This window comes from Lactuca virosa, chromosome 9, assembly GCF_052849685.1.
Source record: "Lactuca virosa cultivar CGN04683 chromosome 9, Lactuca_virosa_CGN04683_v6, whole genome shotgun sequence".
Taxonomy (NCBI): domain Eukaryota; kingdom Viridiplantae; phylum Streptophyta; class Magnoliopsida; order Asterales; family Asteraceae; genus Lactuca; species Lactuca virosa.
The window spans coordinates 202,361,920-202,382,425 of record NC_136434.1 but is presented as its reverse complement, the minus strand read 5'-3'; positions in this window follow the sequence as shown (position 1 = coordinate 202,382,425).

The window sequence follows — 20,506 nt, the reverse complement described above, 5'->3', positions numbered from 1 at the left end:
GAATATAAATAAACACCTTTTATTTATCACCATATTGATTAGACATTATTCATTGCATACTGTTTCAAACTATCAACTTTATACTTGAATTAAAAACACTAGTCGTCCCATGCACCAAGCATGTACACTATGTTTTTCTAAACAATAGATTTGCCATACACCAAGTATGCACTCTATGTTTGTCTATGATCCTTACTTTGTGAAATAGATCTATTGAACATAATTCCAATGATTCTCATTTCACAATCCCAAATCCTTACCGCAAATGCAAGAATTCCAAATTCATGCCATTTATCGAAATATTGTTAGATTTTAAACTTATATGCATTGATCCTCTTGTAATGATTATGCATAAAGTCACAAAGACTTGTAAACAGACATTACAAAGTATTCCAATGGAGATCAACTCCATGTAAACATCCTTCTTGCATTAAGTTTTTCTAATCTTACACAGATTGAATAACTTCCAGCTATGAAACATTTCCATATTCCCATTTTGACTGTCATTTCTGAACAAGAGTTGCCTCTTTTCAGAACATGTCAATATGGTCCTTCCAGAATTAACACTATACTTCCAACTGTCCCTGAGCAACCAATCTTTGGTAAACCTTAGATTGTCCTCGACAATTGCTTAATCATTTTAGTCATATCCAATTCTAGACCTTTTCCCCTCTTAATGCCCAAGGCATTTGGAAAAATTTAGAAAGGATGAATATTATAGCACATGCAATCGATCCTATATCTGAAGCATATGGGACACGATTCATGATGTCTCACATAAAGACATGATACTAGACCAGTCCTTTTGCTATAATATTTCTATTTCTATTTGCCATTTTCTCATAATCCAGATTATTAAAAGGGATGTCGTAATCATAATCGAATTTTAGAACGCAAATAATGGACCCATATATAAAATTTCCTTATGTTGAGCCATTCCAACATAAAATTCATATATATATATATATATATATATATATATATATATATATATATATATATATATATATATATATATCCTTGACTAAAGATGATTAAAACCTCAATCTATTCTTTTAGATTTGAAATGAAGTATAATTTCCTCTCCCTTAATTATAGAAAAACAACTTTTTCCCATTTGAAACCTTTTGTTTTCTATAATTAACATTGCTAACTTGCAACACTTATCATAATTATCATGCTCCCACTAACATGATGATTATTAGCATAACACTTATGCTCCCACTAGCTTTGACATGTATTCAGAAATCAGTTAGACTTCTAGAAACCAATAATTTATTGACTTTCTTACCAAAGTTCAAATTTCTGATACGTGATGCTTTGATAAAACTTTATGAAAATCATACACCTTTCCTTAGATAGCACACATGTGTGTCTAAACAATTTCAGAACTATGAAAAGGGATGCCGTAATCATAGTCTCAATTTGTTTAGACCTTTACCATTTCTCACAAGTCCATGTTAGTGTCGGTTAACCACACACGCTCCACTAACGACTTTGAAATGCAAATATCACAACTGCTATCTACTTAAGATCTACTTAGTGAAAGTGTTTCCTCACCATCATTTTCATGAATCGGAGAGAAACCTTATGACACTTAGATTTTCTGGTGTATGTGTTCCTATCCATGTGAATTTGTCAAAACCATAATCACAAGACAAGGTTCGTGACAAATCCAAACTCTTATGGATTGAACTTGTGCAGTCTTAACTTCTTGCCACCTGGCAGCTCAAAGGCCTGTCATAGCTTCCAAGTTGTTATGCAACCAACTGAGAACTATCAGAACTCATATGCAAAGCCAACTTTAACTGGAATGGGCACAGAAAGAAGAATATGTCAACACGATAGGTTATAAACCTCAAGTTGTCAGCTAGTGAGAAACTATAGGTTTTTTTTCTTCTTGATCAGATCTAGAAGTTTTTTCAAGATCTTTAAGACTCCCACTGTCCTCTTGACATATAAGACTCACTTGCCAAATATTCAAGAGATAGTGCGGATTCTTTATCAGGACAAACACTTCACACAATTGGCCTTAGTTGGTCTTTGTTTTATCCAAAACATCACAACTTACCAATTTCAAATGTACAGAGTAGGACACTTTTACTCTTACATTTGACAAGTGTTATAAACCTTTCTTTAAAAGTATGTCACTCAAGTTACAATCTTCGAGTATAACTCTAAGAATTGTTTTGGAACGAAGTATGACTCATCTTCTTGATTTAACCATTTCAACAATTCTTGATTCCTCTTCTTAGGCATAGGAATGCACTAAGATGTCCTTAGAGGACCAATTGCGATATGGTTCTTTAATCATTAAGATGATCACAAAACATGATACTAAAGTACTCTCCCATCTTTCTAGATTTGAGAAACTTTTATCTTTCTGCCAAATTTGATTCTTCTCATTCGTTCTGCCATACATCGAAACCTTTCCAATGTTTCAGAATTATACTTAAACTTGTAAGTATAACCATATTTACTTAACTTTAGTAAATCATGAAGAATAGTCTTATCGATCTTTTTGTGGTGAACCTGCCCAGTGCACAAGAATGTGTACTCGATCCCTTAGTCCTTCACTTGACTCACATATACTTGTGACCAAGGAACTAGTCTTAATTTCCCAAAGTTGAAAATTCTCATCCATCATACTATACAACTTGCATGATTCCAAGTTTCGATCCAATTGAAACCTTGGTTGATGAGAATCTTTCCTTATTTGGTAAATTTAAACACTACCACAAATGAACGAATCAAATCCATTTTCCAATATTGCTATCAATGGAATCATATAAACAACAATTCTTCACAAATGCCACTGTAAGGATATTTAAAATAAATAAAATTAAAACATTTTCTTTTATTTTAAAACTTTGCAGAAAAACTTATTCTTACAGTGCAAATGCATATGAAAACTTGTTGTTATCTATTCCTAAGCAATATATCATAACTCCTAAGCAAAAGCTCAAAATTCTGATCACCGAACCATGCGCTCGAAATCCATCTTCGCGATCAGAATCAACATATACTTCCTTTAAGTTTCTTCACTTTTCTTTGATTCTTAAAACCTCAACATGTGACCCAGTCACATCATGTAATCAGAATCTCATAATAGAAACTTAACAGAGTTAGATAGTGGACTTTACCTGAAGTAGAGTCAAACTTCTTGACTTGATCAACCTTATTATCTTTCAGGTAAATAAGGCAGCTTCGCAATCAATTCCCCTTCCTTTGGCAACAGAAACATATGGACTTTTTGGAAATGGTACACGGGACTATCACTGACTTAGACTTTCTCTTTACCATTTGGTCAACAGAGTTGACTATGGCCGATCCCTTTCCATTGGGAAGAGAAAGTTTTTTCTGGATATCCAATGTTACCATTGTCAATGTCCATTTAAGGTTTGGGAAGTCGATCTTCTTAATCAAACTTGCTTTACTAGTCCTCCAAATCATTGTTGATTCAGCAGCACCAAGCAAATAGATAAGATCATTTAAGGATCATGTCATAGTCTGTTTCATAGTAGTCCCAAAGGAACTCACTATGTGACTTAGAAAGTGATTGAACATCTAACTTTCTTAAGACTTTGACACCCAACTCTCCCGGCTTGTCAATATGTGACTTCATCTCCAAGATGCGATCACACATAGACCTTGCTTGCCAATAGGGCTTGAGTGACCTTGAACTTGTGGGTTAGGGAGAATAATTGGAGGAGGTGGAGGAAGTGAAGTTCCAAGAGATTTGGGAAGTTCATAGATGTCTGAACTAGACATCTTTTGGAGATATTCAAGATAGTTGATCTAAAGTCCTTAATATAACACCCAATATGAAATATTAAGGCTAGGACCCAACACAATATTTTATAACTTGGAAGAGGGATGCCGTAATCCAGGCTATAAAATATTTAAAGGTAGGTGAATGACGATTCACCAATTTCCACCATGAAAAACGAAATAATTTATTAGGTTTTAATTGGTTTTGAAAATCCTAGATTCTTTTGAGATTCATTGAACTTTTCAATGGCATGTTTCAATCTCGATTGTGCCCTTCCGGTTTTGTGACTGTGATGTCGAGGATCACAAAACAAGGTGTGAAGTAACCATGCAAATTACTTGGTACTCTAAAATGTTTATCACTCAACCAATGTGCCGGTTAACCACACATGCTCCACCGGCCTATAATAAACTTTAAGAAACCCTTTACCTACTTTGTTAAAACCAGTTAGTGTGTCGGTTAACCACACATGCTCCACTAACGACTTAAGCAAAGTGCAAAGTGTAATTTCATGGGTTAGCACGAAATTCACATTTTCCTAAGTAACTAAGATTGGGAATTTATAAAATTTTAGTTACTTAGTATTTATCATTAATATTTTTAATGAAGGGAGAATTCTAGTCCTTGTCCTACCCGTTCGGCTAACGACCCTCCACCAGTCAAGGAAGCGGTGGGTGAGAGTGGACACCCATTAAACTGCCATTTTATAGGCAGTAACCTTATACCCCCCTTATAGACCGGCTTCGTGAATGAGGCCTACTAACGGTAAGACTGACTTGCTCTTATACATATATATATATTATTACCTTATAATACTATAAAGTATAAGGGTTGAATTTTAACTTTTAAAATCCTAAGGGCTTAATTTGGAATTAAAGTATTCATGAAAGAAAACTTTTCAAATTCCAAAACTTGAGGGCAAGTTTTGAAACTATTCAAAACTATTCAATTCCATAACTTATGTGTTTAAAGTAGTTTTAATTCAAAAAACTCTTCAAGTTCCATAACTTGAGGACAAGTTATGGAAGACTTTAAACTATTAAAAGAATATGACTTTTTCTTTATTCTTAACCTATGGAAATATTTATGAGTTTTATGAATCTTAAATGTGACTTTTCATATAACTTACAAGTTACAAAAACACATTTTAGAATCAACTCTTAGATTAATTTGGATTGAAAACACATTTTTCACATAACTTTTTCTATTAATCTAAGTAACTCATAAGAACAAGATAATACACATCAAACTTTTTCATGTAATTAGCCTAATCCTTAAACTAATACAAAACATGAATCTATTGAAAATTATCTTTGAAATTGGATTAACATGAACATTACCACATCAAAAACAGGTTTATAAGTTGAAAAACAGCTTAGGGTAATGTTCCTAGTCCAATTCCAGCCAAAACAGTCGAAGATATGCTGTCTGGGGGTCCAACTCGTCGAGTGCACGAACCAACTCGGCGAGTTGGATGAGTTTTGCCTTGGACTCGTCGAGTCCCTTTATGGACTCGGCGAGTCTGCTGTTCAGACAGCAAAAAAACTTCGATTTTTCAGCAATTTTAGCAAGTATAACAAGAAAACAAGCCTAGGCTCTGATACCACTGTTGGGTTTTGAGCATTCTAACACTCCTAAGTGTACATGCAACCCTAAATACCTTGGATCTATGTTTTCTCTATTATACATGCAAATATGAATATTCCAAGGTATTACCCTATCTAGCATACAATCTTTGATACTTGGGTAATAAAACAAGTTAGAAGACATACCTTTTTATGTAGCTTGATTCCTTGATGCTTAAGAGCCGAGTGCCCCAAGTGTGACACCTAAAATGGTTCACACAACATCAAAATACACTTGGAATAACTTGAGAGAAATGATACACTTTATGAAATCGGCTAGCCCTCACCATACATACACAGTGGCCAATTTTTGTCAAGAATAAGATGCTTATATAGTGTGTCACAATTAGGGTTAAACCATGTAAACCCTAATTTTCATGGCCTTTCATTTCCATGATCCATGGGTACAAAAACACCATGGAGCATCCATGGAGCATCCTATGGGTTTTAGCCCAACTTGATAATCCATGGAGCATTAGCCCACTATACAAGTATGGATGATTTACACAATCAACCCATATATTTAATTAGTCTCCTTTTGATCACTTAATTAATTTCAAATTAATTCTTGATCAATACTAATTAAATAATCTTATTAATATATTAGAACTTATATTATATTAATAAACCTTGAGTGTTATTTCTCTCATTTTAGTCTATCCAAATGCATGATGCCATGCAACCCAAATGGACCATGCCGAGTCGGGTCAAGTATATACTAAATATAGTTATGGACTTAGACACTAATCCAACATGAAGCTCATCAAAAAGTTGATAGAGCTTGAGCTTTTTCAGAGATCCATTGCTCTGAAGACATGATTTCACATTTCCCCATCCCTTTCCTAGACTGTTGATGAACTTGAAATTATACTCAAGAGGAGTTCGGACTATCCCATGAGCTGTCATGTTGTTGACAACGATTCGGTATTTATTTGAGGCTGAGGCAACAGATTCACCAGGTGTGGTAGCGAAAGTTTCGAACTCATTGACAACCGAAGTCAACCGCTTATCCTTCATGTTCTCTGACCCTTCAAATAAATCTTGAAGTGTGTCCCAGATCTGTTTTGCTGACTTGCATAATTTGATATGCTCAAAGAGAGATGGTGGATCACCAAACACCATTTCGGAAAAGGCAACTTGATCAGCATGCAACTTTTCGAGGTCATCAACAGTGAGAGGTGCTTGACATTGTTGATCTTGTCCCACAAGAGTTGCAGCAACATCTCTAACCACTGTTCGAACTGGAACATGAGGAACTTCAGTGACGGATTCACAGGACAACCACTCAAGCTCTGATACCAATTGACAGTACAAGGATGATCAGATGCGCAGGGACAAGGTTTGAAAACTCAAACCTTGAATGAATGCTTAAGATCAATGTCTGCTTGTTAAAAGAAATTCCAGTCAAGTCTGGTAAAACCAGTCAAGTCCGAGTTAATGCTATCAACAAAGTATTCAAGACAAAAATGAAGAGAGAAGATAATAATCAAGGTAAAGTTAATAAATGAAGAACAAGAAGAATGTTTGAGAGAATAAGTGAATTGAACTGGAAAGTTGCTATATTTGAGTGAATGATCCGTTTTTTTATGATTTAACATTGAATGGTCCTATAAATAAGAGAATGAATTACATGGTACTAACCGATTACATACATAGGACTGGATAAAAGAGTTACATCTGACACTCTGAATATCCGTGTTGACAAAATGACTAAGTCGTATGATAAGTTAAATCAAACTAAATGACAAAGACAATAAATGCATGAAAGACAAAACATTGATTCCGGAACAGTAAACATTCCAGACACAAGGTTTATTCCGGAATGTCTTCACTCTCTATCTTCACATCACAAACTTAACATCAGGTCCGGACACTAATAGATTCTGGAGTAGACTTCACTTCGGAACTACAGCTGACTTCAGAATTGACAAAAGGATTCATGATTGCTAGAGTTTCACTTTCAGGTTCCTACAAAGGCAATCCTTGAGGAAAGTACGGATAGATGTGGAAGGTAGTATGGGCCCGTACTACTGAAAGAAGAGGATCCGCGCTCAAGTCAAGGAGGGCCGAGATAGAACCAGTGAACTTGTAGTGTGTGAGACCTCTCGAGGTTATGTATGACCCTGACGATTATGTGTTTTGTTTCAGAATGGTGGTGACACGTCACAGAGCAGGAGGTTCAGGGTCTGGGTCAGGTTCAGGTTCAGGTTCGGGTTTGGGTTCCGAGCCAGTCGATGATGTGTTGAGAGCGTTCATTGCATCCGAGATTATGAGAGGCATCCTTAAGGCGACCCCGATGATTTTCAGGGCCGATCAAGGAAGAGATCATTGAGCTGATGGAGGATTGCCTTAAGGCATTCAGGAGCGACATGGCACTGGGCCTGTCAGGGACTTGCATGCTCTCCTTCAAGGATTTTAGGGGATGTGGTGCGCCAGACTTCCACAGGGTGAAGGACCCCATTGTAGCCAGGAGATGGGTTGCAGATATCGAGTATGCACAGTTGACGAGCTTCTGCCCTGATGGGTCGAAGGTTAGACATGTTGCTGGTTGTTTGAGAGATAGAGCTAGAGACTAGTGGGAGGCACTCAGTGACACGTTGGGAGCCCCAACCATTGAGGCTATGACCTAGTCGGACTTTGTGACCAGATTTAGGGCTAAGTTTGCACCGACTGTGGAGATCCAGCAGCTAGCCAGGGAGTTTCTGGATATGAGACAGACTACTAAGTCGGTGGCGGAGGTTACCGCCAAGTTCAGGGAGAGGGCTTTACTGGTGCCTCAGTATGCGGGTGATGAGGAGATGAAGAAGACACGGTAACATGAAATTTTGAGAGCTGACAGTCGGAAACATGTCAGCTCCTCGGCATGCCCGACTTTGGATGACATGATAGCGAGGGCGAGGGAGAGGGAGATTGATATAGAGCACATCGGGAAGAGGAAGGAGGAGACTGGGAAGGTGAATGGGCTTTCTGGGAAGAAACCTATGGGATTCGACTCGAGGTCGAAGGGCCAGCAGGGCCAGGGCCACTGTGGGAAATGCGACAAGTCGCATGAGGGAGTTTGCAGACTAGGGGATCGGGCTGCTATAAGTGCGGCAAGCTTGGGCACTTTGGCAGGGATTGTACTGCCCCTCCCCCCACCATTCAGACATCAGACCTGATTTGCTTCCATTGCATACAGAAGGGCCATAAAAAGGCCAACTGCCCGAGATTGGTACCAGCTAGGGATGTCAACGAGGGCAAACGGGACGGGGAGTGCATCCCTCGCCCCCGCCCCCAAAATTTTCCCGTTCCCCCGTCTCCGCCCACGCCCCCGAAATGTTCAGCCTTCCTACCCCCGCCCCCGCCCCCGTTTCCCCGCCCCGATTGATTTTGGGATGCCTTTTTTTGGGCTAAAAGAACTTGTCATTTAGGCTAAAAGAAGTTATTTTTTAGGTAAAAAATAATTATTTATAGCAGAATTTTACATGTTAAAAATAAAAAAGTTATGGCATCTTAAAAACATTATACTAACAACTTACAAACATGTTTTTTTTGATGAATTTTGGAAATCAAAATCATGTTATTGTTTATTATATTTATATAATTAATATATGTAAATATATGTGTAATTTATTAATGGGGTCCCTATGGGGGTTTCGGGACGGGATTGCCTACCCCCGCCCCGACCCCGAAATTAAAACGGGGGCTAACCTTGCACCCGCCCCCATCCCCGCCCTCGATTTTTTTATAAAAAAATTCCCCCAAACGGGACAGACCCCCTCGGGAACAGGGTCCCACGGGACTTTTTGACATCCCTAGTACCAGCAGTGCCAGTGGTGGTGCCAGCTCCAGCGACACTGTGGATCGCGGATGGCCGATAGGGAAAGACAGATGCTCAAGTAGTGAGGAGCCGAGCCTTCCAGTTGACCGCCGAAGAGGTGCGAGCCGCACCGGATGTGGTGACGGGTATGTTTCTTCTCCCTATCTCTTATATTATGTCAGTTTTGATATTTATGTTTCATGTTTCATGTATTCTGTTAGGATCGTTCCATGTGAACGGTATCCCAATATTGGTGTTATTTGATTCGGGAGCTACCCGATCTTTCGTTTCTCTTGCACTCAGCAAGAGGTTCGCTAAATCTTCAGGCATGTTGGATTGTCCTTTAGAGGTCGAGATTGCCGATGACCGATCTGTCCGAGCGTCAGAGGTTTATAGAGATTGTGTCATGAGGGTGTATGACGAGCGTTACCTCGTGGATTTGGTTCCCATTCCGTTGTGTGGGAACAAGGTCATCATAGGCATGGATTGGCTGAGCCCTAATGGGGCGGTGATCGACTGTGAGCAGCAGTTGGTTTGTGTCAGGACCCCAAGTGGGGGAGAGCTAGTGATTCAGGGCGAGAGGCCGCAGCGTGGGCCGACTTTGTGTTCAACAACGAGGGTTAGGCGTTACCTTCAGTAGGGTTACGAAGGTTATGTCGCCTATGTCATGGATACCCGGGAGGAGGGTAAGGCAACTGTGAGCGATATGCCAGTTGTGCGGGAGTACCCAGATGTGTTCCCAGAGGAGTTGCCTGGGATACCTCCGGAGAGACAGGTGGAGTTCCGGATTGACCTCGTTCCTGGTGCGACGCCGATTGCCAATGCACCATATCGGTTGGCTCTTACTCAGATGAAGGAGTTGTCTACACAACTGCAGGAGCTGTTAGACAAGGGATTTATCAGGCCGAGCAGTTCTCCTTAGGGAGCCCCGATTCTGTTTGTGAAGAAGAAGGGCGGGTCCCACCGGATGTGTATAGACTACCGGGAGCTGAACAAGGTAACGGTGAAGAATCGTTACTCACTCTCGAGGATTGACGACCTCTTCGATCAGCTTTAGGGGGCATCTTGGTTTTCCAAGATCGATTTACGTTCAGGCTATCACCAGATGAGAGTCAGAGATGAGGATGTACAGAAGACTGCTTTTCGGAATCGCTACGGTCATTACGAGTTCGTGGTGATGCCCTTTGGGCTCACCAATGCTCCTGTCGCGTTCATGGACCTCATGAACCGCGTATGCAGACTGATGCTAGATCGGTCTGTGATAATCTTAATTCTAGTTAATTTCTAATTAATTTATTAATAATATAATAAATTAATAAATTATTTATCTCTCTCCTGATATCATTCTTAGCTATTTAGCTATTTCTGGTTATGAAGACAACCCAAAAAAAGACTTTGCTAGTATTCATAAGATTATACAAATTTAGTTAAGACCTTAGACACCTTAATCAAACATATATTTTTTTTCTCTTTTAATTCTCGATAATATGAAACAAACGCTTATAGTTTTCTAACCCAAATATGAGTAAGTGTCCATAAATATCTGAACCCGTCTAAGGCTGCCATACACGATGTTTTTCCATTTAGGTGTAACTAGGGATTATATAAATAAATACGAATTTAAACCAATATTTTTTTTTGTCTCTCCAATCTCAATAATATCAAATAAACACATCTAGTATTAATATCTAAATTTGACTAAGTGTCTAAAACAACTTTGAACAACCACAAGGATTGTTATCCATTTTAGGTTTTAATTACCGATATAAATAAGTATATATAATAGTATCGAGGATTTTTTTATAGCTTATTATTTATAATTTTTTTATTGACTATTTATTACTATAGGAACAATAGCTTATTTATTTTTTATTGACCTCTCAATATATTTTGAGTGATCATATTGGATGTTCGATATACTTTAATCATTTATCATTGATTATATTTTATTTATCCCTTCTATTTTATTTTAATTTTGAATATTTTTTAATTACTAGTTAATTATTTATATTAAATATTTAATGATATTTCATTTCTGAAATTTAAATTTATAACTATAATACTTTCAAACAATTTTTATAATCACGATGTATTAATTTTTTCGGACAATATATTGTAATATATTTCTTATGAAAAAGTGTATTGTAATGTTTATAATTATTTAAAATACGATATATGTTTAAAATGACTAGTTAAATGAGGGGTTTTATAAAACATTTTAGATAAATATGGATAAATTAGTTTACAACTTTTTAGAAAAAAGATATTAAAAGAGATTAATATCGGAGATGTTGTTTGAATAGTATACATAGGCCTAGGTTATTCTATTCAAACTAATTATTGTGTTATTGTATGCATAAATATGAGCCAATCATTTTACTTATTTTAAGAAAGTGATTAATACATATTATTGAATTAAAAATAATCGAAAAATACCATCTAATTTAACTAGAAGGGTATTTTAGTCAATTAACATAGATTTAATAAATGAAGTTTGCATATTTTAAGGGATCATAGATTTTATTAATTTTAAAAATCTGATTTTACGAATTATTAGGTTTTTAATTCGGACATTCTGACAGAATATGTTTGAATATATTCAAAAATAAAAAAAATTTTGAACCATAAAATAATAAAAATATTCTTGAACATATTTTTCTTGTAGAATAACAAATTCTCGAACCAGCAATTGAAGAATTAAAACAAAAATTATATTAATTATTATAGAATACATGTAACAATTGCTAAGAATTACATTTATTGTTAAAGAATAAAACTAAAAAACTTTCAAATCGGGAAAAAAAACATCAAAATCTAACAAATACACTAATTTATTCTAAAAGAATAATGTTGCTAAGAGGCGTCGTTCAAATTTCGTGGTCCGTTCTTCAAGCATCAACTTCTGTGGAAACAAATCCAATGAATAAATTAGTGAGAAAATATCCATATTCCATTCCAGCATAATTGGAATTCGTGATTCCTGAATTGGAATTCATTTACGAATAATTATATTAATTCGAGGCATTCTAACAGAATATGTTCATGATTATCATAAAAAAACATTCTTTTCTGATAGAATACTATAAACGAAGAAATACCATTCAGTTGAAGCATTTTAGCGAGCGCTTGGTGTGCATCAAAACAACTTTTAATTTCGGATGAACAACATACAGAAATTGTTCATACCACATCAGCCTTCACATAAATGAATAACATTATTCCAAGATTCTGTAATTGTCAAATACCAAATGCAATTAAAAATTCACCTCGGCAGGATACACCTGGCCTCCTGTAACATATTGTATGGCTGTAACACATTGTATGGCAGAGTAAACATAGAGAAAGCAAAAGCAGTTAGTTCCATCCAAACTCAAATTATACAAAGGAATCATAAAAACAACAAAAAAAATATCTACCTTTAGATGGAGCAGCCGGCTGTGACAACCCCACCTCCACCTTCTTCTTCGTCTTCTGGAACGACCATACACTCTAGTGTAGTGTTTTCTTCTTGTTCTCTCGATCAAAGCACAAAACATACACCACCCCAAAATCACTACTTCTAAGAAACAGAAGTTGACGCAGCTAGAGGCTGCTAAAACAAAAAAAAAACTAATTTCTTCCTTCTTCATTTCCTGTGAATCAACAAACCCAAATTCCCTTCATTTTCATTGATTTCCCAGCAAACCCAAACACCCTAACGATTTCTATCAAACAAACAAACAAAATCCAAAAAGAAATTTTTACCTGTGGTTGATTTGGAACTGCCAAAACAAGGAAACATCGTGATCTTCGAGCAAACACCACCGTGGGCCTCACCTGCGACAGATGGCTGCCATCGGACCCCCTTTCCCCTCGTTTTCTTCATTCTCTGTTGTTCCCATCGAACACAAAGCCGCAGAGGTTTCACCTTGCCACTACCGCTCCTTGCGAAGCCGGACATCACACCTCGCAGCCGGAAGAGACGAGCAAAACTCCGTTGTTTCTTCATTTGGCTTCAGTCGACCGGAGGGAGGAGACGCGAAGAAGAGGAGGTGCGATTTTGGGAGGTGTCGATCGGATTTGAGAAGTGAAGAAGGAAAAAACGATACGGGCTTTAATTTAAGGTTTTGAATCTTGATGCCGATTGAATGTTATAAATATATTTGTGCTTCTTGCGATTTATTAGGAATACAGCTAAGAAGAGTCAATGGTTACCATAATTATAGGATATTATTTGTGGAAACTAGTTATCAAATTACCTATTTACCCTTATTTATTTATTTAATTATTTATTTTTATTTTAAATTTTGATTGGTTCACATTTATGCATACAATAACACAATAATTACTTTAAACACCTGAATCTAGCTCAATTCACCCGTACTCTAAAATAAGTATATATTTATACCATCATTTTGTCTCTATTTTTAGTGTATATTTTAGTTATAACCATTAGAGGTACTCTAAAATAAGTATACATTTATACCATAATTTTGTCTCTATTGTTAGTGTATAGTTTAGTTAGTTTTTAGATGATTTATATTTGTTTGTATAGGCTTCGCCAGGCAAAATCGTTGATGTAATTGTGTATATATATACTTCGCATGAATATGAAGAGTTTTTAGATGATTTATATTTGTTTGTATAGGCTTCGCCAGGCAAAATCGTTGATGTAATTGTGTATATATATACTTCGCATGAATATGAAGGGAAAGACTAGGAGATTATTCAAATAACATCTATATTACTATTCCCTATGAACTTGAAGTTGGTTTTTATTTTTCTTGTCGGATTATCCTTGAGCAAATTTAGTGATAAAAAGGCAATTTATTATCCTAAGTTCTTGATTATCATATACCATGTTTATGTCCATTTTTCTAACAATTACTATACTTTTAATCTAGGATATTTCGTGTTACTTCGTCTGAACTGATTTGTACACGAATGCGTGAGTTATAAAATGATATATACAGTGATACTTGTTTTTTTAGAACACAACATGCAATTTTAAAGGTGTAGCTATTTAATAATGATTTTCAAATGGGGTTTTGGATAGGTAGCATAATTCTCGATAGGCTGGAGAGTTGATTAAACAATAATGATTAAATAAAATATACATGAACCCTTAATTTGTGCTACCAATAATGATCACGTTGCTTCTCCTTTGAAGCATCATCTTGCTTTTGCTTAAGAGCTTATTCAAGTGATTTCAAAAGATTTCCTAGCTAATGCTCACATGTTAATACATTTCTAATTATACTAATTAAAGAAACTCGTTTCATGGTTCACGCATCAAAAATACGTAAATTAATTGTCATTTTTTTTAAAAATTTTCAATCATTATCCTCTATTATAATAAAAGACTCTATTATCGCCACATGACATCTTCTAAGTCAAGAAATTTTGATAGTAAAGTACTTAATATGCCCTTAAGAATATTTTTAACTTGCATGTCGTTACACCTTAATTGAACCCTAACTTTCGGTAAATCACCTAAATTTCGGTAAATCACTGCCACCCTATCTCATTTGAACCTTTGTTCGCTGGTAATCTTCTTCTCTAACCTAGGCATCCACTATATATGATGCTTCCGTTAGATATCGTGCTGAGATGGTGAGGCCTAAATTAATCTATGTATCAGTGAAGCTATCTTCTTCTCCACTGTATATAAATTTATTTCGATATTTCGATTTCTGTAAAAAAAAAATATTTCAAGCGATTTGTGGGGTATTCAAAATGCATCATCGATGGAGGTTCATCATTAATCAAGATCCCTAAACCAAAAACTAATTTATGGGTGAAGAGAAAGAGAAACAAAAAAAAATAGTATGAATTCATTGAATACGATTCTATTTTTTGATTTGAATCAAGGTTGTTTCTTCTTCCCCTTCGTCTTATTGAATTGAATTGAAATTGTTTATATTTCATTAGACGAAATAAAAAAAAGTATATTTCATTAGACGAAAAAAAGTATCTTCTGATATCATATATAAATTGAATTGAAATTGTTTATATTTCATTAGACGAAATAAAAATCGAACGAGTTTGATTACAAACAGATTTACCGTAATTTTGTCGCTCATAGTTTATACCGTAAATTCCGGGATGTCACAAATTATGGGTGATTCTTAAGAAGTTAAAGTTAATTACACAATCTTGCAAACAAATTTGAATATGAGTTCATTTTGGTAGGATCTTACGATCCTGATCCGATCTTACGATAATGATTTTGCAAAACGTAAAACGATTTTAAGTAGGATCTCGATTTCGACAAACTTGGTTTGAATAGATCATTGATTCTACCACCTAAAAAATTAAAATCAAGGAATCTATGTTTATGTATTAATTTTGATTGAGATTCGGGTATCTTGGCTTGATAATGATAGTACGATCTTCTTTACTACTGATGGGATTTGCAGGTGATATTTATATGAAGATCTAAGGATTTTAGGTTAAATTTGATTGTCCAAAGGGTAGAGTTTTTTTGTCATTAGAATGATGGGCCTTATTTCTTTATTAGTTAAATACTCTGATTTTAAAAAATGTTTTCTCGACAGATATTGAATATTGTCTTTTGGTTGAATTTTAGAAAATAGTAATTTTACCTCTTTTGTTTCGGGATAATTAAAAAAACATACATAATGGGTGGTCCTATTGAACAAATTGACCACCTTTTTTTTCCAGATTTAGCACATTATGACCACCAATAGTGCAATTAGTCAAATTTGGAAATTGACAGAGCTTAAACTTGTGTTATTTTTGCAGCTTCTATAGAATTATTTTCAATCCACTTCTTTTAGAATTGCACCTTTCTGTCGATCCAGTTTTATAATTTCTCTATATTAACAAAGTACATTGCTATTCCGGTTAAGGTATTGCAAGTATATTGTTGTTATGTGTAAAACTTGTAAGTATGTGAGTTTCATTTTTTTTTGTTAGGAAAGCCTATCAAGTACCTGATACAGTTAACCAAGGGGTGGTTGTAATTTAGGGAGGGCTTGGTGAGAAAACATCAGTTGAATGTACGATAAAACAAATTGAATCGAACCCTTTAATGTCAAGGTCCAATTTTGTTTCTAAAATTTGATATATAAGTTAGCAAGGTTTTGAAAACTATTAAATATTTATTATATTTGTTATCAAGAAATGTTCACATCCCTTAACAGATGGTGCAAAATGGATATTTTTTCGCACTTGATTTTTTATGTTATTTTATCTTTATTTTTATTTTTATTTTTTATTTTTTGCTTTTTAGCTCTAATAGATGGTAGTAATGATTGTTGGGAAGTTGTGGCATCACCTGGCCTGCAATTTAATATTGATTTGCTTTTTTGTGTGTTATTAGGTTATTGTTTGTGTGTTCCAAAGAGGTTTCGAATAAATAATAGACATAAAAGTTATTAGGTTAATAATAATGTATGTGTTATTCTTTTCTTTAGAACGGCTACACATGTGTCACACCCCCAAACCAAGAAGGACGGAAACGTCCAGAGGTGGAGGACTTTATTATAGTATCATAACAACGAGTATAGTAGTGATCAAAGTAAAGACAACCATCATAAATATAATCGATAAAGTTACATAGTTTCATGAGTTACATGTTTCAAAATCAATTACATTATAATGATAAAATGTTTTGCCTGACGCCGTAGCGTTCCATCCTCAAAAGCTGGTAGTTACCTGTTTTATTGATTACCTGAGAATACAAGAAATTTTGAAAGAGTGTCAACAATTAAGTTGGTGAGTGCATAAGCTTTTGGATGTAGAGTTTGAAAGCCTTTGTTTGAAAATGTAGTGTATGTTCAAGAAAAATCCAATATTTTCCTCCTAAAATGATTTGTAGTCTTAAAACCCCAGACCTAGTGTTTGAGAGTTATTTCGTACATGTAACAGTGTATGCAGTTTTAGATTAATAAAATCCCTTTTTAAATGTAGAAATTCCCGTAAATTATATGTGTCGTTATCTCCCTATGTGAGTCGTTTTAACCAGACTATGACATAGTAGACCTGCTGCGATGTTCTTCAGACGTCGGAACTGTTATGACATTTGTCACCCTCGACCTGCCGGCCGGGCCGTTGCAAGCAGCTTGGGTGTGGGTTGTCAATCCCAATATAGATCTATATACAACTATCACGCTCTCCCTACAAGAGACTCTGGTTATAACTTACAGGATTTTTAACCCGTACTCTAAGAGTACAATGAAGTAGTGTCTCACAATTTATATTAATGAGTTTACGTGTAGAGTGAATGAAAAACCTTTTCTGTAGTGTAACTGAACCCCTTTTTGTCGTGTATTTGTAGTGTAAGGAACCATAAACTATACCTGTTATAGTTTATTATACATGGTTGTAGTGAATGAAAACCCTTTTTGTAGAGTAAACAGAGTACTTTTCATAGTGAGTTTGTAGTGTGTAAGTACCATAAACTATACCTATTATAGTTTATTACATATGTTTGTAGTAAATGGAAATCTTATCATGAATGCCTATTTCTGTTTATGATATTAAACTAACAAGAAATACATTCAACACATATAAATTTTATTGCTATACACTTTGCTCAACATGTTACAAAGTGTTAATAAATTGAAAGCTGTTTAACTAGTTTTAACTTTTCTGTACTGTTTTTAGAAAATCACAGTAAAATCATACGAAGTCAAAATCTGATTCCGTAAACTCTGAGAGTTCAGGAAATGTGTCTAGTTTATTCATAATTTTTTTTTTATAATTTTTTGTGGTCTCTAACTAGTGCAAAAATGCCCATATTCACAGACTGGTCTGAGTTTGTTTTCGAATTGATAGGCAGTTTTGTAAAAATCACCATAAATTGTAGAAAAATCGTATGATGATGTGCAAGTAGTCATTAGAAAGGTATTAACCTGAACTATTTGCATCTTGTACAGTTTTGAAAAATAAAAATTTTAAGATGTTCGAAACAGTCCGTGAATGAGGCCCAACTTTTCTATTGAAGGCTGTTAGTTGAGTTATAATGTATTTTAGTGTTGTAACTTGTATTCTCCCCCTTAAAACTTGAGTAAAACGTGAAAATGTAGGGGTATGAACTCATCTTGAGTGATTCCCTGAGATGGATGTTGAAGAAAAGAGGTTTCCAAGTCAAGAACACTTGGAGAATGCTTGAGGATTTGAAGATCCTAAGAACAAATATGACGATATTTGTATAAGAAATCCATGCCTTGAGCGAAGGAGGGTAGAATATTCAAGGGTGGAAATGAAGAACTTACCAATAATGGGGGAAGAGCTCGAGACCTCCTGGAGTTCTTGGTTCCAGGGAGAAATAATTTAGAAAGAAAGAGAGAGAGTATATTTGATCTTTGAATGTGATGAATGAAACTTTTGAGAAGTGTGAAAGATATAGATTTGGTATGGATTTGGTGTAAGAAACCTGATGGAGTATTGGAGAAGAGTAGAAAAGGACAATGATTTGACTAGGTAGAGTGTGAATAGTGACATAAAGTTGTCATAGAGTGGGTGTGGGAGTGGTTGGTGTCATAGCTTCTTGGAAAGGTCAACCACTTATAGATAATATCTTGTACAGAAGATATTATCCATAGTTAAGGATTTCCCCAAAATATGATTAAAATATGGATTTATGGGGTTTAATATGTTAGAATATGGGTTTGGGTGAAAATTCCCCATCAAAATCATCAAAAACGAGCTTAAGAAGCGAAAGGGGTCGAAAACCGGGAGAAGGAAGCGAAGCTGCGAAGTTCCGAGGTCATAACCGAAGGTTCGGTCCATGAGGCTGAGAACCGAAGGTAGGTTAATCCCAGCCGAAGGGGTGTTCGGTCCTCAAAGTGCTTTCGGTCTCAAGGAAGGTTCGTCTCTAAGAGAGGCTTCGGTTCCAATAGAGGCTTCGGTTTTTAAGAGAGGCTTCGGTTCTTAAGAAGGGTTCGGCCCTATAAGGTTATTTCTCACATACTCTTCCCGTTTCAAGTGGTTTTTTACTAAGTTACAGGTCGGGATGCCCCGAGTGTTTACAAAAAGATAAAAGAGAGATTTGGGAGAAAGAGAGATATAGCGAGAGAGATTGAGAGAGACTTTGTTTGTGACATTTATTAGTGTTTAGCCTCGTAATGCAAGGTTTGTAAACCCCGTTATGCTTTGTTATGATTGTTTTGCAGCCCCAAAGGGTACTTAGTAGTGTATTATAGAGTCGTTACCTTACTTACCCTGCTTAGGGTTTTAGAATTTCCTGAGTATATGAAACCTTTAAATGATATTTTGTATTAAGATAGAGAATTGTTCACTATAGTTTTTAGAGTAAGCCCTAACATACAAAAGTTAGTTGAGCGGACCGGTTGACCCGTTGACTTTATTTGACTTTGACTTGACCAGAAATTGACGGTTGTCACAACATGCATCCACTATACACTCTTATTCTACACCTTTCATCTCAAACCATATACTTGAACCTTCAACCTTTGTTTGAGGAGCACTTATCCGTCAACTCCTAATACTGCTAGGCCAAAGGGTTGTATGTGTTATTCGTATATAGCTATATTGGTATAGACTTTATTTAATGTATATGAGTAATTAATTTTAAATAATCAGTATAAACGTCTAAACAAAACTTATATCGTATTTATTTAATAAAATTTTATAAATTTGATGTTTCATAACTATTTTTAATTACAAATATTTTTTTCTTTCTTACCTGTGATTTCCACGGGTTGTAACCTAGTGGATAAATAAATATAAATGTTTAAATAAACTAAATGACTAATATGAAACATAATGCTCATATAGTGTTATAAGATAAGCATAATAAGCACGTGTCTAACCTTAGTCTAAAGGCATGTTTCTTTTTTGTAGTTAATGCACTTGAGGGTGGTCGGAGTAGTTTGAGAGGAGCTGAATTGGGCTGGCGGGATATTATACCAAGCATCAACAGCTTCAGGTTTTGGCTTCTTATACGGGTTAAAGAACCTGCCTCTTTCATTCTCTTTTTCTTCTCTATTCTTTCTTTTCACACACACAAACAATATATATATATATATATATGACTTTTTTTTTGACAAAATTGTATAAATTTAAAATTAGTATTAAACCTAATTATTTTTGTTTTATTTTGTATTAGTTATATAGTTTGTATGTTTTTAATTATTAAAAATAATGATGTGACAAATGGGTTAAAAAATGTTATTTCCATGTGTTGTTGGTTAGGAAAAAAATGTAGCAGTACGTTGAGTGAGTTGTGAGGGAACCACTCCTACCTCCCTTAGGGAGGTCGGAATGGCTTACGGTAGCCGTAATTGGGCTGGAGGTACCGGGGGTACCATCGTGGGCTTTGTTCCGTTGTGTAAGGAATTG